We start from the raw sequence: 16936 nt of genomic DNA, 5'->3' as shown, positions 1-16936 counted from the left end.
AATAAAATGTCTGTACACTTATGCTGCCAATATGCCTCTTACTCAATTCTATCTCAAGCAAGCCATTAAATTTTAGTTCATTTTATGCAGATATATATCTTAGTAAAAATAAGTACTTTTCTTAATAGATCTTTCTAAAAGTTTTTCTCTCCTGCCTCCATGCACAGTAATTTTTAGACCCAAAAAAGGAAGTTGTGGGCTCTCCTACTTGCTCTCCAATGATAAGAGTCCCCAGCTTTCATCAGAATTCATCTTCTCATTTGTGAATCATAAGACTGTCACTGAGAGGCAAGATACCACTAGCCACTTCCTGTGAATTCTAGAGAAGTTTCCTCTGTGAACAAAAATAACTGTGCAGTGTTGATTCATCATCTAGCCTATAGAAAACAGCACAAGCAAAATGAGTGTGTGTCCATTAACAGTAGTATGAAATCCTAACTCCATTCTCAGCCATCCAAATCTGCTGATTCCTGTCAAGTGCATGGAGAAAGTCACTGGAAATGTTTCAAAGAGTTTGGAAATAAAAAAATTTAACTCAGGTTTTGACACTTAACACACATGTACTTTTAAAAAGCTGTATTACATGATGTTACAATTAAAAAGCAAACATCAAAACATGTTGTAACAAGTAAATATAAAACAATGGGCCATGCCTACTATTTTATATTATAGCATCTGCTTCGAGTTAACTGCAGATGTGAAATGTTGATAGAAATGATGATCAATGGTGGGTGTTTTGTACTTTACATTATTCACAATTTATTTAATTGGTTCTGACATATTTTAATAAATTTGATCTTAATCCAACCAGGCAGAAATGTTCTGAAAAATTTATGTAGTTGTTATTATAATATCTGAATATTTTTAAGAAAAATGTTTTCAATTAGGTCTTTTTGTATCTAGGAATTTAGGATTTGGTTGTCATAGAATCTATAAAAATGCCATAGGCATGACTATATGAGGTCCTTATTCCATTAGGAAAAAAAATTCACTCCTTTAATATAAAATCTCAAAGAGAATTTGGGAAGAAGACAAAAGAGAGACACAAATAGTCTTTTTATTAACATACTCTCCATTGAATCACATGTGCAGTTCTATTGACTACATGGAAAACCTGTGCATATCTGACTGTGAGGGAGACAGACCACAGTGAACACTCAGCTTCCAAGGGTGAACTGCTGGGGAAATGCTGGTATCCCATTAGAAGCACCAAAGGCAGGCATCCTTGGGTAACTCAGGTCAAAAATAGTTCCCCACGAGGCTCAGTAGCTAATTAGAGTTTAGAAATAAGTAAAAGTCATGGAAATAAATATGATGAATTTTGCACTGTGCTAGCACATAACAAACACTCAACAAAATGAAATAAAATAAGCAAAATGCCCAAGGACACAGTAATTTTATAGTGAGAGGAACAATATGTTTAACACAAGCAGGTGTTGTCACTTGATTATCTGTACAGCACTATCCAGCACAGTAGCCACATGTGATTCTTTAAATGTTAACTAATTAAAATTTAATGAAATCACAAACTTAGTTCCTCATTTCAAGTGCTAGATGGCCATATGTGACTAGTGGCCACCACATCAGACAGCACAGAGGTAGAATATCTTCACTATTGCAGAAATATCTGATAGCTTTGTTCTAAATGATTGTCTGAAAGACATCTGAGGGGACAAAACACAGAACTGACAAATTTTGATAGAGGGAATAGAAACAAAAGGCCCAGAGCAAACAGCACTGCATAGAAAAGCTAGGTATTGTTGGTGCCAAAATTAGTTGAAAAATACATTTCTATGGAGATATACAGACTGTCTAGAAATTCATTTTGAGGATTAAATCTTAGGGAAAACCCACTAAATAATTTAAATCCATCTGCTTGTATTTAGAGCTGTAAAGTACAAAGAGGAAAAATATATTTAAATCTTAGGTTAATAGGACACCATGTGACTGTTGTTATTTTTAGTGTCAAATATAGATTTAGAGTCAACCCATTGCAGAGTGAATGAAAACTCTTCCATGATACATGGTGACAGGCAAAAGTACACAGAAATAAAAATTAATTTATAAGGCATTATTTTACATTTGTTTTTTAATCTTTTTCTTTTAGTGAGAATATAGCAAGTCTTATCACTTATAGTTTTTCCATATGACTTATGACAACAAACCACCTTTGTGGTTCAATGCACCATTAAATTTTATCTTCAGCATATTCCCCACATGAAACCTTAATCTCTATTAAACCTCAGCAATATAATGCAATAAATTTCTCCAGAGTAGGGATAATCATTACATTTCTATAGAAAACACCATTTTTTCTACATATGAAAATGATTAAACTAAACATGTAATGACTGAATCTAGAAAAGCTCCTTTAGGCCATAGAAAATGAGTTTAATCTGTGAATGTGATTATGCCTGTCAGGGAACCAAACTTCATCATCAGATGTAGATGACAATAAAACATGCCATGATTATTGCCTCCATAATGATGCCTGTCTGTATGATGGGTGGTATTTAGGGCTTTAGTGAGTCTCTCTGGCCAATAAGAATGTCTACACCCACCCTGCCATAGGAGACAAATAGAACACCAGCCATTAAAGTTATTGACCTGTGACTTAAAAATGGCTCAAAAGTAATGTTTAAATTAGAGCATTCCATTTCATCCTGGAGGTAATTTAAAATATATAGAGAGAGGAAGGTAAAGGTATTAAGATAATGAATTAAACAAGATAGCAACCTACATTAAGTTCTATACAGATACAATTAGCCAGAATTCAGAAAACTGCATCCATTGCCATGTTGTGGTATATGTAAAATTGTATCATCAATTTTCACTGCAAGAACCAATGCTGTATATAGCTTTGAGAAATGTGAGGCATTTTTGTTACACAGGAAATGTTAATACAAGTCAAGGTTAAGGGACTGTGTTTTGAATATTTATAGCTACTTACCAAATAATTGAGTTTTACTATTACCACATAGTCTAATCTATATATATAAAAGCCAAGTGACTAGAAGGACGGAACGACTGGAACGACCAGTTGCTATGATGTGCACTGTGGCGGCCAACCGGCCCGATCGGGGCCCCAATCGGGCCCCCCGCTACTGCCCACGGTCCCTCCCCCCAGCCAGACCCAATCAGGGGTGGGGCAGGCCGGCCAACCTCCCACATCCCCCCCACCCCACTGGCCTGGCCCTATCCGCCCCCATTGGGGCAGGCTGGCCGAACCCCACCTGTGCATGAATTCATGCACTGGACCTCTAGTTACTTTATAATTAATATAAATGAATATTATTTCTTGATCATTTAGATATGCATTTGTAATTTTCATATAGTTAGATATACCAGGAATGAATAAACATATTTAAGGAAAATATTGTTGGCACTCAAATCTGTGAATAAGAGTTAAAATATGGTATTTTAGCTTGGCTCAGTGGTTGATCCTCAACCTATGAACCAGGAGGTCACAGTTCAATTCCTGGTCAGGGAATATGCCCAGATTGTGGACCTGATCCCTAGTGTGGGGCATGCAGGAAGAAGTCGAACAATGATTCTCATCATTGATGTTTCTATCTCTCCCTCTTCCTTCCTCTATAAAATCAATAAAAATATATTTAAAAAATATTGTATTTTAACACACATATTGAGAGGTATTCAAATATTATCACTAAGAATTTCTTCATTAATAGCCAAATTTCTCCAACATCATGACTTCCAATGGCACCACCCTACCACCCTACCAAGCTGGTGTTCTGGAATATAGTCAGTGGGCTGTGGCCAGCCTGGCGCAGAAATGCAGAAGATTCTCCAGAAGATCCAAGTAGAATATGGGAAAAACTGAATTGTGGGGCTCCCTTGTATGCCTGAACTATATCACCATTCCTGTGTTGAACCCTCCATTCACACGGCAAAATCTTGAACTATTTGTACCTGATGAACTCTGTTGGCCTTACCCTAACAACTCCCTGAAACCATGCCCCACCACAAAGGTCTGTGGGCACCTGAAGAGTGGTTGCTGATCTTGATGTACCCAGGGAATGTTGCAGAGTAGCCTCAGACCCAGCACAGGTGCTACATTTATTTTTGATTATTTTTAATTTATTTTTTGTTTAATTCTTTATTGTTAAAATTATTACATGTCTCCATATTCCCCCATTGATATCAGCAAGCCAGCTCCCTCCCCCACCCCCACCCCCAGTACAGCCCCTCACTCCCCTTCTGTCTGTGTCCATTGGTTATGCTTATATGCATGCGTATAAGTACTTTGGTTGATCTTTTAACACCCTGTCCCCCTTCCTCTTGACCTGCCTTCCCTCTGAGATTTGAAGATCTGTTCAATGCTTTTCTGTCTCTGGATCTATTTTTCTTCACCGGGTTATATTGTTCATTATGTTCCACAAATAAGTGAGATCATGAGATACTTATCTTTCTCTGACTGGCTTATTTCACTTCACATAATGTTCTCCAGGTCCATCCATGCTGATGAAAACTGTAAGAATTTTTTCTTTCTTACAGTAGCATAGTATTCCATTGTGTAGGTGTGCCACCGTTTTCTAATCCACTCATCTGCTGATGGGCACTTAGGCTGTTTCCAAATCTTAGCTATGGTGAATTGTGCTGCTATGAACATAGGGGTGCATATGTACATTCTGATATGTGTTCCTGATTTCTTGGTATATATTCCTAGAAGTGAAATTACTGGGTCAAATGGGAGTTTCATTTTTAATTTTTTGAGGAAACTCCATACTGTTTTCCACAGTGGCTGTACCAGGCTGCATTCCCACCAGCAGTGTACGAGGGTTACTTTTTTTCTGCATCCTCTCCAGCACTTGTTGATTTGTTGATGATAGCCATTCTGACATGTGTGAGATGGTACCTCATTGTTTTGATTTGCATCTCTGGAATGATTAGTGACTTTGAGAATTTTTTCACATGTCTGTTGGCTTTCTGTATGTCCACTTTCAAAAAGTGTGTATTTATGTCCTTTGCCCATTTTTTTATTGGATTGTTTATCTTCCTTTTGTTAAGTTGTCTGAGTTCCTATAAATTTTGGAGATTAACCCCTTATCAGATGTAACATTGAAAAATATGTTCAGCCATGCAGTGGGCTCTCTTGTTGTTTTGTTGATGCTTTCTTTGGCTGTGCAGAGGCTTTTTATTTTGATGTAATCCCATTTGTTTATTTTCTCCTTAATTTCCATTGTCCTAGGATATGTATTGGTAAACATATTGTTATGATAGGCCTGATATTTTGCTGCCTATGTATTCTTCTAAGATTTCTATGGTTTCACATCTTATGTTTAAGTCTTTTTTATCTATTTTGAGTTTATTTTTATGTATGTTGTAAGTTGGTGGTCTAGCTTCATTTTTTGTCTTGTAAGCTAGACCAGATTACAAGAGTTATATCTGTGCAATTTCCCCAACACCATTTATTGAAGAGACTGTCTTGACTCCATTGTATGCCCTTGCCTCCTTTGTCAAATATTGAGCATAAGTGCTTGGGTCTATTTCTGGGTTCTCTGTTCTGTTCCATTGGTCTATATGTCTCTGTTTTTGTGCCAGTATCAAGCATTTTTGAGAACAGTGGTTTTGCAATATAATTTGATATCTAGTATTGTGATCCTTCCAACTTTGTTCTTCCTTCTGAAGATTTCTGCAGCTATTCAAGGTCTTTTTTTATTTGATATAAATTTTTGGAGAGTTTGTTCTAGGTCTGTGAAATATGCTGTTGGTATTTCAATGGGTATTGCATTGAATCTATAGATTGCTTTGGGTAGTATGGACATTTTAATGATGTTGATTCTACCAATTCATTAACACAGGATATTCTACCACTTGTGTATAACTTCCTCTATCTCTTTTTTTCAACGTCATGTAGTTTTCTGAGTACTGGTCTTTTACCTCCTTAGCTAAATTTATTCCTAGATATCTTAATTTTTTTGTTGCAGTGGTAAAAGGGATTGTTTTATTAGTTTCCATTTCTGTGAATTCATTATCTATAATAATAAAAGCATAATATGCTAATTAGACTGGACAGCCGAATGACCTTCCGGACGTCATTCCGGATGTGTTTCTGAATAAAGCTGCCACAGCGGGGGCTGAAGCAGAGGCAGTTAGAGGCAATCAGGCAGGCAGGCAAGCAGTTAGGGGCACTCAGGCAGCAGGTGACCAGTTAGGGGCGATCAGGAAGGCAGAGTGGTTAGGGGAAATCAGGCAGGCAAGTGAACGGCTAGGTGCGATCAGGCAGGCAGGTGAGTGGTTGGGCGATCAGGCAGACAGAGTGGTTAGGGGCAATCAGGTAGGAGGCAGAGTGCTTAGGGGTGATCAGGCAGGCAGGTGAGCAGTTAGTGGTGATCAAGCAGGCAGGTAGAGGTGGTTAGGGGCAATCAGGCAGGCAGGCAAGCAGTTAGGGGTGATCAGGCCGGCAGGCAAACAAGTGGTTAGGGGCAATCAGGCAGGCAGGCAGGCAGGCAGGCAAGCAATTAGGAGCCAGCGGTCCCAGATTACAAGAGTTATGTCTGCAATCTGAATAAAGCTGCCGCAGCGGGGGCTAGACAGAGGCAGTTAGACATTGACATCCCCCAAGGGGTCCCGGATTGTGAGAGGGTGCAAGCCAGGCCCATGCACTAATTTTGTGCACCGGGCCTCTGGTTGGTATATAAAAAGGCCATAGATTTCTAGGTGTTAATTTTGTATCCTGCTACATTGCTAAATTCATTTATTAAATCTAGTAGGTTTTTTTTGTGAGGAATCTTTGGGGTTTTCTATATACAATATTATGAAATGTGCAAATAATGACAGTTTTACTTCTTCTTTTCCAATTTGAATACCTTTTATTTCTTCTTCTTGCCTGATTGCTGTGGCTAGCACTTTCAGTACTATGTTGAACAGGAATGGTGAAAGTGGGCATCCCTGTCTTGTTCCTATTCTTAGGTGAAACAGTTTTAGTATTTTCCTATGGAGTATGATGTTGGCTGTATGTTTGTCATATAAAGCTTTTATTATGTTGAAGTATGATCCCTCTATTCCCACTTTGCTGAGAGTTTTTATCAAGAAAGTGTATTGGATTGTCAAAAGCTTTTTCTGCATCAATTGATATGATCATGTGATTTTTATCTTTCAATTTGTTTATGTGATGTATCACGTTTATTGATTTGCGGATATTGTAACAGCCTTGCCTGCCTTGAATAAATCCTACTTGGTTGTATTGTATGGTCTTTTTAATATACTGCTAGATGCAATTTGCTAATATTTTGTTGAGGATTTTAGCATTTATCTTCACCAAGATATTGGCTTGTAATTCTGTTTTTGTAGTGTCTTTATCTAGTTTTGGGATTAGGATAATGCTGGCTTCATAGAAAGAGTTTGAAAGTGTTCCTTCCTCTTGAAATTTTTGGAATAGTCACAGGAGGATTGGAGTTAGCTCTTCTTTGAATGTTTGGTAAAACTCCCCTGTAAAGCCATTTGGACCAGGACTTTTGTTTTCTGGAAGTTTTTTTTTTTTTATTACTGCTTCAATGTCATTGGTAGTTATCGGCCTATTAAGTTTTTCTGATTTTTCCTGATTGAGTTTTGAAAGATTGTATTTTTCTAGGAATATGTCTATTTCATCTAGGTTGTCCAGTTTGTTGGAATAAAATTGTTCATAGTATTTTTTTATAATCCTTTGTATGTCTATGGGGTCAGTTGTTACTTCACTTCTTTCATTTCTGATTTTGTTTATTTGGGCCCTCTCTCTTTGTTTCTTGGTGAGCCTGGCTAGAGGTTCATTAATATTGTTTATCTTTTCAAAGAACCAGCTCTTAGTTCTGTGGATCTTTTGTATTTATTTATTTATTTATTTATTTATTTATTTATTTATTTATTTATTTTGGTCTCTATGTCCACTCTGGTCTTTATTATTTCCTTCCTTCTATTTGCTCTGGGCTTTTCTTGTTGCTGTCTTTCTAGTTCTTTAAGTTGTAGGAATAGATAACTTATTTCCAATTTTTCTTGGTTTTTGAGGTTGGCCTGCAGTGCTATGAAATTACCCTCTTAGGGTTTCTTTCACTGTGTTCCATAGATTTTGGATTGTTGTGTTTTCATTTTCATTAGTTTCCATAAGGTTTTTTATTTTTTCTTGATGGCCTTGGTCACCCAGTCATTGTTTAATGGCATGCTATTTAGCCTCCATGTGTTTGATTGTTTTTATTATAATTGGTATCTAATTTTATGCCATTGTTATCTGAGACAATGCTTGATTTGGTTTCAATCTTCCTGAATTTGTAGAGCCTTAGCATGTGTCCCAATATGTGGTCTATTGTTGAAAATGTACCATGTGCACTTGAAAAGAATGTATATTCTGTAGCATTGGGGATTAAATGTTCTGAAAATGTCAATTAATTCCATCTAATCTAGTGAGTCCTTTAGTGTTGCTATTTCTTTGTCTAGAGGATTTATCCAATGGTGTCAATGGGATATTAAAGTCCCCTACTATGAATGTATTGCTGTGAATCTCTCCTTTGATATTTTCCAGAAGTTTTTTTTTTGTTGTTGTTTTTTGGGGGGTGGTGCTTCTGTATTGAGTGCATATATGTTTGCCATAGTTATATCCTCTTGCTGAATTGATCCCTTTAGTATTATGAAGTTACCTTCCTTATCTCTTTTTATGGCCTTCACTTAAAGGTCAATTTTGTCAGATATAAGTATTGCTACCCCAGCTTTTTTTTTCTTTCATTTCCATTTGTCTGATTTTTCCCCCCATCCTTTCACTTTCAGTATGTGAGTCATATATATGGGTCATATTTTTTTTAACCATTCAGCTATCCTATGTCTTTTACTTGGAGCATTTTTAAAAAAATATATTTTATTGATTTTTTACAGAGAGGGAGAGGGATAGAGAGTTAGAAGCATCGACTAGAGAGAAACATCGATCAGCTGCTTCCTGCACGCCTCCTACTGGGGATGTGCCCATAACCAAGGTACATGTCCTTGACCGGAATCGAACCTGGGACCCTTGAGTCCGCAGGCTGACGCTCTATCCACTGAGCCAAACCATTTAGGACTACTTGGAGCATTTAATCCATTTTTGGTTAAAGTCATTATTGATAGGCACTTGTTTCTTGCCATTTTCATTCTTTATGCCTCTGTGATCCTTCTTTCCTTTCTATTTCTTCTTTTTACCACAGTCCCTTTAGCATATTTTGTATTTCTGGTTTGGTGGTAATAAAATCCCTTAACCTTTTTTTGTCTGTGAAGCTCCTGATTTCACTTTCAATTTTGAATGATAGCCTTGCTGGATAGAATATCCTTGGATTCAGTCCCTTGCTTTGCATCACTTTGTATACTGCATTCCATTACCTTCTGGCCTGATGTGTTTCTGTTGAGAAATCAGTTGCTAGTCTAATGGGAGATCCCTTGTAGGTAACTTTCTATCTCTCTCTGGCAGCCTTTAAGATTCTTACTTTGTTGTTGGTATTTGCCAATTTAATTATGATGATGATGTGTCTTGTTATCAGTCTTTTTGGGTTCATCTTGTTTGGGATTCTGTGTGCTTCATGGACTTGTGTGACTTTTTCCTTCCCAAAGTCAGGGAAGTGTTCTGTCATTATTTCTTCAAACAGGTTCTCTATTCCTTGCTCAGCTTCCTCCACTTCTGGCACCCCTATTATGTGTTGTTTCATTTTGTATTGTTCCAAAGCTCCCTTAGACTCTCCTCCTGCTTTTAAAGTTGTTGTTTTTTTTTTTTTTTCCAGTTGCTGCTCTGCTTGGGTTTTGTTTTTTTCTACCGTGTCTTTTAATTCGCTCATTAGGTCTTCAACTTCTTCTAGTCTACTGTTGAAACATTCCATTGTGTTCTGTATTGCATCTATGTCAGTCTTCATTTCCTCTTCACTCTTACATATGTTGGTGAATTTTTCATCCATACGTTAGAGCATTCTTACTAGTATAACCATTATTCTGAATTCTTTCCCTGTCAAATTGCTTGCCTCATTTCATTGATTTCCTTTTTTGGTGATTCCTCCTTTTCTAGCATATGGGGATTGTTTATTTGTCTCCCCATTTTTTTCTGTTCCCTTGTAATTGTTTCTATGTATTATATCAAACTGCTATGCCATCCAGACATTTTGAATTGGTCTTATGCAGTAGTTGTTTTGTGGGACCCAAAGGTGCAGTCTCTCAAGTCTTCTGGGCTGAGTGTTTTAGGGAGACCCCCTACTTGAGATATTTGGGTTCTCCTGATGTAGCTGGGTCTTGAATGTTATTGTCCTGTTCATGCATGGAGTCTCCTCTCAGGGTGTCTGATTATGTGGCTTGCTCTCTACCATGTTGTGCCAGCCATTGTGGAGGTGCTGACCAAACAGCACAAAATGCAACATGACAAGATATGACACAGAAGGAACAGAACATGAATGTACACAAGACACCTAAAACTCCAATAAAAGTGACCACTAGAGAAAAGAGAATTAGGGAAGAGAAAAGAGAACAAAAATGATATCAAACAAACAAGAAAGAAAGAAAGAAAGAAAGAAAGAAAGAAAGAAAGAAAGAAAGAAAGAAAGAAAACGGGGGAAAACAAAACAAACAAGTAAACCAAAAAGTGCAAACAAAAAACACCCAGAAAAAGGGGGGCTGGGGGGCAGAATCTGTAGAGGCAGAACTTAAATACAAAAAATTAGGTTAAGGAATTGGATAAATAGGGGAAGGACCACTATAGTAAAGAGAATGAGTAGACAAAAAGAAAAATAATTATTTATTTATTTCATTTTTTTTAAAAGGAGACTAGAGGATGGAGCAGATAGGCCTGTATTTATGAAGTGAAACCAATTAAAAAGTTAGGAAAAGAAAAGAGCTAGAGAGCAGAGGAAAAAAAAATTGAGTAGCGAAGAAAAAAAAAAAGGGAAGGGGAAAAAGGAGCAGGGAAGAGGAAATTAGATATATGAATAAGCCAACAGAGACTACAATAATAATAACACACCAATAAAGCAGATAAGAGGAAATTAGATATATGAATAAGCCAACAGTCTACAGCAGTGGTTCTCAACCTGTGGGTCGCAAACAATGAAAATACATCCTGCATATCAGATATTTACATTACGATTCATAACAGTAGCAAAATTACAGTTATGAAGTAGCAACGAAAATAATTTTATGTTTGGGGGTCACCACAACATGAGGAACTGTATTAAAGGGTCACGGCATTAGGAAGGTTGAGAACCACTGGTCTACAGTAATAATAAAACATCAATAAAGCATAAAAAAAGTGGTAGAAAGAAAGAAAAGAGAAAAACTGAAACAGGGAAAGGAGAAGAAAAACATGATGAAAAAAGGAAAAATGAAATAGAAAAAGGTGAAAAAAATAAAATAATAAGAAATAAAAAATAATTAAAAATTTTAAAAAGTTAAAAATTAAAAAAATAAAAGCTAAAAAAGTGAAGTGACATTTACTTCAGTGGAGTTTTGATGCCTCATGGGCTCTGGTTTAGGAACCCACTCTTCTATTCTGTCTGCCAATTCTGGGCTTCCTTTTAGGTAGTTGGGTGCTGACCACTGTCTGGCACTGTCTTTTGGCTTTTAGCTCCCTGTTGAAGGTCCAAGTGATCCACTGCTCCTCTGCTTGTGTCTGTCTCCACAGGCCTTGGTTGCAACTAGGTGGGCCCAATCTGCCTGCTTTGCCTGTCTGCCAGCTGTCAATCTTAATCACTGAAAGGGCTTTTAGGTGGGGGGAGTGCTGTTTTGCTTCCTGGGAATCAGATGTATGTTTTTTCCCCGACCCAGAGCTACTCCTCTGTGATTGGCCCAAAATATTAATCTGGCCTTGGTTGGTCAGGGATCCTGGTATGGAGACCAATAAGGTTGGTTGGCAACCTGGAACTTTTATCAGTTTGGTGCTCAGGCCCCTCTTCCAATCCAGTTACTGAGGGCTCTTTGATACTATTCAGACCTATAAACTTAGCTTCTGCCTTTGTTTCCTTTGTATAGCTCAAAATGCAGTCAGGGTGTGGCAGGCTGTATTACCTGTTTTGAGGCTACTGGGAGGGGTTAGCTCTTAAGGGGAGAAATGGCCCCTTAGGTTCGGAAGCTTTCAGAATGTCCCAATTCCAGGGTCCTGGCCAGGTCTCCCTGTCCTGCTAACCTCCTCAGCCTCTCCTCAGACACCTCAAGTCTGCGCCTCTCCCTGGGCTTAAGCCTTGGTTGAGTGTTAGCAATGGAAAAGTCCTATGTTCTGGGTTTAGTGAATAAAAGGAAAGACAAAACCAAACCAAAATAACCACAAAACCGTGGTTTTCTCTCCCCCCAGCACTGCACTGTTTGGGCCGCCTTGGCCTTTTGCAACTGTGGTCTTATATCCAGATTCTCCAGCCAGCAGAAGCCCTGTGGCTTTTCTTTTCCACAGTTGGCTGTTACGCCTGTTGCCAAGGGATGTAGCTTTGGTGCACCACAGCTTCCTCCTCACTCTCTTGGCCTGCTGGCCGGCTGGCCCTCACCAGCCCAGGTTCCCGTTCCTACTGTTCTCCAGGTGTCCTCTACCCTTCCTTGTTGTAAATTGTCTTCTCAGCTCTAATTTATTAATTCCAGGTGATGTTCTCTGATTTAGTTGCTTTTCCAGTCTGGACCTGGGATGAGGTGCATGACACCTCTGTCTATTAGGCCGCCATTTTCTATCCTCCAATATATCCTTCTTTTAAAGGCTCAAAACATTCATCTCTAAACTCATGTCTTTTTTTAAGACATTTGTGTAGTAGGTTTATTCCCCCACTAGGAGCAATCATTAGATTATTATGTTGAACTGTATCACTCATTGCTTAATCACTGAAGGCTTGCCAATCATGCCTGATCATGGTGAGTACTCCATGAATCCAGGTGCTGCATTTGAATGTGTATCAGTCTGCTGAACACCATTCACCCTACTTAGTGACTCACTGAGAACTTACCTCAAACAACTCAATACCACCACAGGCTCTTTCAGTGGCTGAATCTAAAAGGCAGCTATCAAGCAGAAGCAGGTGAAGGTGGATCTCAGGATGCCTTGGGCTTTTTGTTGTCCCAACCCAAATTCAGTGCTGTTGGAAGCAGGCCTTAGTGCACAGCTTGGTTCTTCTGTCACAACAGCCACAAACTGTGGATAGCTTTACAAATGGCATATTCCAAAGGGAGATCTCAGCAGGCAGCATACCCTGCTGTGGGGAACTCCATTCAGTGTGGTCAGCACCTACACAGTACACTTTAGTCATTGTCAATCTTCACAGTCAGCCAACCTGAGTTATGAACCCATATATGAATGGGCCAATACCAATAAATACTCAATTACAACAAGAGGGCACACATAACCCACACAAAAGACATTCCTGAAGAACCCAGCTCAGAGACTGTGTCCCTGGGTTACACAGGACACCTACTACAGAAGGACACCCTACTGAGAATGGGAATCATAGCAAATCTACCTAATACATAGAGACAAACACAAAAAGACAGCCCTGGGAAGACAAAGAAACATACACCAAATGAAATAAAAGTAGATATCCCCAGAAAAAGAGCTAAATAAAATGAAGGCAACCAATTTACAAGATACAAAGTTTAAAAAAAATATGCTTATAAGAACGCTCAAGGACTTAATGAGAACAACAAGGAACTTAGTGAGAACTACAACAGCCTGAAAAAGGACACAGAAACTATAAATAAAGAACCAGTCAGAAATGAAGAAAACAATATTCTAAATAAAAAATACACTAGAATGAATAAACAATAGGTTAAATGAATAAAAGGATTGAATCAGCAATTTGGTAAATAAGGTAGAAGAAAACACCCAATCAGACTAGCAAATGAAACAATAATTTTTTAAAATTAAGATAGTTTAAGGGACCTTTGGGATAGTGTGAGCAAAACAGCATCTGCATTATAGGGGTACCAAAAAGAGAAGAGAGAGAGCAAGGGATGGAGAACCTATCTGAAGAAATAATAACTGAAAATTCCCTAACCTGGTGAAGAAAAAAATCACAAGTTTAGGAAGTGCAGCAAGTCCCAAACATTATGAACCCAAAGAGACCCACAGCAAGACACATCATATTTAAAATGACAAAGGTTAAAGACAAAGAGAGAATCTTGTTTTTTTTATCTTCACCTGAGGATATTTTTTTTCCATTGATTTTTTTAGAGAGAGTGGAGAGAAGGGAGAAGGCAGTGCATGAGAGAGAAAAAAAAATCACAGTGAGAGAAACACATCAATTGGTTGCTTCCTGCATGTGCCTCAACCAGGGCCAGGGATCGAACCTGCAACCCAGGTACTTGCCATTGACTGGAACTTGAACCTGAGACCCTTTGGTCCACAGGCCAATGCTCTAACTACTGAGAAAATCAGCAAGGGCAAAGAGAGAATCTTAAAAGTGGCAAGAGAAAGACAGTTTCTTATAAGAAAGCTCTCATAAGACTTCCAGCTGATTCTTCAACAGCAACATTTCAGACCAGAAAGGATTGGCATAAAATATTCAAAATGATGAAAAGCAAAGATCTACTACCAAGACTACATTACCTAGCAAGGCTATTATATAAAACTAGAGGCCCGATGCACTAAATTTGTGTGAGAGGTTCAGCCCCCACCCGTCGCAGCGGCCAGGGCCCTCTGCCTCGGCCCTTGCTGCTGTGGCTTCATCCGGAAGGTCATCTGGAAAAATGTCTGGTCTAATTAGCATATTATGCTTTTATTATTATAGACTAGAGGGCCAGTGCATGAAATTGGTGCATGGGTAGGTTCCCTAGGCCTGACCAGCGATCAGGGCCATCAGGTTCCCCACCTCCCTGCCTCCCCTCCTCCTCCCTCACCACCCACACATGCCCACCATGTGGTCCCCCCTCACCGCCTCCCCACCGCCTCTTTCCCTCACCACCCATGTGCAGCCACCGCATGGTTCCCCCCACCTCTGCCTCCCTGCCTCTTCCTTCCATCACTCCCTCAGCACTCTGCCACCACCACTGGTCACCTGCCATGTTCCGTGCCACCCCCTGGTGGTCAGCACATGTCATAGCAAGCGATCAAACTCCCAGTCTCCCTGTCGAACTCCTGAGGGGACACTTTGCATATTAGCCATATATATAAATATATATATATATATATATCCTATCTAATGAAAGACAAAAAGGGTAATTAACTGTACCTCTGCTACACTTCCCATTGGCTAATCAGGGCGATATGCAAATTAACTGCCAAGAAAGATGGCGGTTAACCACCAACAAAGATGGCGGTTAATTTGCATAGGTAGGCACAATGATGGGAGGCGAAAGGGGAAGGACGAAGAAGCCGCCTGCAGCTGATGGCGATCAGAAACCCAGGTGGCAGCCAAGAGCCAGAGAACCCGGGCCGCCTTTGCCGGCCCTGGGCCAGTAATCAGAGAAGCTGGGTGGGGCAGGGAAGAGGTGGATGTCAGCCTCTTCCCTGCCCTGCCTGGCTTCTCAGATCACGGATCACCAGTGATCGGAGAAGACCCAGAGGTGGGGCCAGAGGCCGGGCTGTGTTGCTGCCTGGGGATGGGATCCAGTCCCTGGGGGGCGACACAGCCAGGCCCCAGAAGGAGATCCAGGGGCCTCCCAAGCGGAGAGTCTCCATGGTCAGACGGCTGGTGTCGGGACAGGAATAAAGATGGAGGTGACTCAGATGCCTGGCCGCGGCTTTAGACCAGCGAGCAGGGCCTTTCAGCCAGGACTCGGGGTGGGGGTGGGGCGAGGGAGGCGAGCTGGAAATAGAGAACTACAACTCCCAGGAGGCTTAGCGGCCGGGGCCTGGGTGTCTGGCCATGAAATCAGATGGGGCATGTCGTTTTGCAAGCCACTTTAACCTAGAGGTTTGCAAGGTTGGAAGTTCTGCTCCAGGAGCCAGGGAGAAATGGAGCTGGAGCAGAGAGAGGGGTCCATGGCAGCCGTGGGTTTTGAGGAGTTCTCAGCACCTCCCGGCTTGGAGCTGGCGCTGCCTCCGCTGTTCGGTGGTCACATCCTGGAGAGCGAGCTAGAGACCGAAGTGGAGTTCGTGTCTGGGGGTCTGGGCAGCTCCAGCCTCCAGGAAGGAGATGAAGAGGAGGAGGCAGCCGGAGGCCGGCAGCGGCGGTGCCAACGGGAACTCAACTGCAGGAAGTACCAGGCGCTGGGTTGGCGCTGCAGGGAGATTGAGCAGGTGAATGAGCAGGTCCTAAACAGGCTCCATCAGGTACAGAGGATAACACGGAGACTCCAGCAGGAGCGGAGGTTCCTCATGAGGGTGCTGGACTCCTACGGCGATGACTACCGGGCCAGCCAGTTCACCATCTTACTGGAGGACGAGGGCAGCCAGGGCACAGACGCCCCCACCCCAGGCAACACTGAGAATGAGCCTCCGGAGAAAGAGGGGCTGTCCCCGCCCAGGACACAAGCGCCTGCAGAAGCCAGCAGCCCGGCCACTGGCAAGGGGCCTGGCGGGTGGAAGAGGTGGCGAGCGCCACGGGAAGGGCGCCGGGCGGGAGTCCCGCTGACTCCGGAGCTGGCCCCCGTGCAGATAAAGGTGGAGGCAGACTTTGGCTTCAAAGCAGTCGAGGCTCTGGACTCAAGTTGGGTTTCTCAGGGGCCAGACAAGCTGATGCCCTACCTCACCCTAGCCAGCTCCCCCTTTGACTGACCCCCCAATAAACGGACCCCATGCTCTCCTCGGCAAAAAAAAAAGCTTATAGAGGCATGCTTATAGGATCAAATAGTATAAATATAGATGTAACAGGACAATAAAAAGAGAACCTGGCTATGATGATCACCTGAACTCTGCCTCTGTGTCATTCCTTCTTCGCCGACTCCGTCCACACCTTTGGGAACCCCTGGACCTGCTGGGGCAGGACCTCAGCATTCCTCTTCTTATAAGGACTTGAGTGAGATGGGCTAAGGGTCCCACTGGAACTGCCTCAATTTAATGTAATCCCCTCTTTAAAGATCTTATCTCCATATA

General features: G+C 40.9%; 1 pseudogene; it reads left to right on the top strand.

The window, feature by feature from the left end:
* Window positions 1–15856: 15856 nt before the first annotated feature.
* On the top strand, window positions 15857–16662 carry LOC111825256 (annotated as a pseudogene).
* The last annotated feature ends 274 nt before the right edge of the window (window positions 16663–16936 follow it).

Source organism: Myotis lucifugus, unplaced genomic scaffold (assembly GCF_000147115.1).
Source record: "Myotis lucifugus unplaced genomic scaffold, Myoluc2.0 scaffold_19, whole genome shotgun sequence".
Taxonomy (NCBI): domain Eukaryota; kingdom Metazoa; phylum Chordata; class Mammalia; order Chiroptera; family Vespertilionidae; genus Myotis; species Myotis lucifugus.
The sequence above is the reverse complement of the archived record's forward strand: the minus strand, read 5'-3'. Positions and strand labels throughout refer to the sequence as shown.